This window comes from Trichosurus vulpecula, chromosome 9, assembly GCF_011100635.1.
Source record: "Trichosurus vulpecula isolate mTriVul1 chromosome 9, mTriVul1.pri, whole genome shotgun sequence".
Taxonomy (NCBI): domain Eukaryota; kingdom Metazoa; phylum Chordata; class Mammalia; order Diprotodontia; family Phalangeridae; genus Trichosurus; species Trichosurus vulpecula.
Window position 1 is genome coordinate 89,786,615 of NC_050581.1, and position 2,661 is coordinate 89,789,275.

The window sequence follows — 2,661 nt, forward strand, 5'->3', positions numbered from 1 at the left end:
CATCCATTCACATCTGGGAAATGAGTACTCAGGAAGGGAGTTCCCCATACTGATGACAAAATCACAACTTTGGATCTCTCTCTCCACCAACATACTTTTTTCTTATACCAAGCCTAAATGCACATTACAACTCTCACTATTATTCTTAATTTATGTCTCTAGGGTCAAGGAGAACAAGTCAAATTTCCTATCAAAATGACAACCATTCAAATAGTACACTCCTTCCTTAATCCTACTACTCAAGACTTTTCTTATTTAAGCTAAACAACCAGATTTTTTCTAAGCTAAATAACCAGTTCACTTTTTTTTCCAGTCCAAAGTGGTTAAGTGACTTGGCTAGGCTATAAAGATAGTAAAGAACAAAACCTGGATTAGAATTCAAGCTCTCTAAATCCAAGTTCAGGGCATTTTCAATTACACCATGCTTATGTATTGAGAATGATTAAAAAAATTTTGAAAAAATATATAAACTACAGCATTTAGAGCTGCAAGAGACCTTAAAGAGACATCTAGTTAATTTTTTTTTCACTTTGCAAAAGAGGAAACTGAAGATCAATTATATGAATTAGTTTAATTAAGAGCATTTAAAAAGTAGGTTGGAATTTGTGGAAGATGATGGATGACAAGTACTTGATGTCAAAGGTGAAAGACCTGGCTTTCCTATCAGATCAGAAGATCTACAGTGGTGCCTAGAGGAGGAGGTTAAGAGAGGTATGGAACAGGAAGGCCTGTTCTTGTCATCTCCTTTTCTCAAGGGCTTCCTGCCTGTTTATGCTGTAGCCAAGTTGAGAGAATCTGTAGTGATGAGCTTTGTAGTTGGTGCATTCACTGGCATCGATGTGGCACAGTCCTATGCAGTCCCCAACATCAAGAAGACTTTGCAGGATTATCTCTGCGCCCTGCATTGGGGACCTGAGTAAATTACCCTCAGCAGTGTTCCTTCCCAGGTCTTGTCAAGAGGGGTCATAGCCCTCTGGCAAAAATGCTTGGAATCTGGGTCAGCACCCATAGGCAGTAGGGCTGACTGTATAGTGTCATCAAGGATAGATGCCAGCTATCTTGCCCTATGTAAAGCTGATCAGTAAGTGAAAGATCTTTCTCACCCATTGAATAAGCTTCAGGTGGGGTCAACAAAGGGAGGCCTGATTAGAGACAGGACCACACCCTTTCACTAATTAGATGTGCCACTAATTAGGCCCCAGGCTAGTTAGCAAACTAGTTTTCTAATTTTTGAGAGGCCCGAAGCCCTCAGGGCCCTAAAGGGAGTCCCAAAAACCATAGCCAATGGTATGTGTATCTAGTTCTAGTCAATCAGAGGATGGCTAGGACTATACAAAAAGAGACCCCAGAACTGGGAGCAGCAGAGCCAGAGAGCCAGCATCCAGAGAGAACCCAGAGTGGAGAGTGCTGAAAAAGAGTTGTAGACATCAAGGAACTCAGAGTTGGCAGAGTTGTAGGAGAAGAGAGTGCTGAGTGGAGAGTTAGGATTCATGAGTGATCTTTTTATAGGAAGGACCTAGCATGGAAGGGAAGCAACAGAATGCCTTGGTTCCTTACTATAACATTTTATTATAATTTCCTTGCTACTACAGTGATGTGGGCTTATTGGTTTTGGAATATTATTGCTACAAAATCAAATTAGGGGAATTGGACCTTGGATCTGATCCTCTGGAGTCTAAATAAATATTATACTTCCTCTGCCTTCTACCTAGAGAATTCCTTATACTTCGTGATTCCAAACCACTCAAGCATGTCTATGGCCCTCTCCAAGGTCATGAATTTTGCCTTACAGCTATACCCTATCTCCAATCTCACAAGCTCCTAACTTTTAGTTTCTTTAGCTGCTCCAGACTATAAATGTTTTCTCCTTTTCTGACTGTATATCTCTACTATGGAGGCTGGTAGAGTAAGAGGGCCCAGCCTCTGGAGATGGTTTGCCCTCCAGTACTATTAAAGCAGGCTTGCTTTAATAGTACTGCTTCCTTTCTACTGCAACACCTAGCTGCCCTGTCCCAGAATATAGTCAGAGAATTAATACATATTTATTATGTGCTTCCATGTATCAGTGAATATTTCTAAATCTCCTTCTCTCTCTCTCTCTCTCTCTCTCTCTCTCTCTCTCTCTCTCTCTCTCTGTCACCATTTTAGTTTGCTTGGGCTTTGTATGAAATCTGACATTTTCCCCCTCTCTGTTGTATTACAACCTGCTTGTACATCTCTGAATTTCATACCGAAGGAAATTGATTTTAGAACACCAATTTGCCCCTAAAGGTTTACAAACCTGTGCTGGCCTTCTATCATACAAGGCGAGCTTTCAGGCTTGGTGAATCCTTCAAAGACTTTTAGTGACCATGCTTTGAAAATCAAATACTATTTATTTTCTAGCATAGGGTGACCCACAAGTGTGGCTGCCAATTCTAAAAGACTAGAAGAGCCAGGAAACATGTGCTACTTATCAAATGGATTAGAGAATGTAGAAAAGTACTTAGAGTTTTTTTTCTTTTCTTCTCCTCCTCCCTTTTTGCCCAAAGTATGTCACAGTATTCTTTTTAAATCATGAGATGTGCTGTTGAACATCTATTAAAATTTATAACAAAACAATGAGTAGTTAGGGGGGAATAATGCCAGCTCTTTTATGTTGATACTCTCTCAGCCAACTGG

The 2,661-nt window shown here is 40.2% G+C and overlaps 1 pseudogene; it reads left to right on the forward strand.

Moving 5' to 3' along the window:
• Positions 1-612: 612 nt before the first annotated feature.
• Positions 613-920, forward strand: LOC118830808 (annotated as a pseudogene).
• Positions 921-2,661: the final 1,741 nt, after the last annotated feature.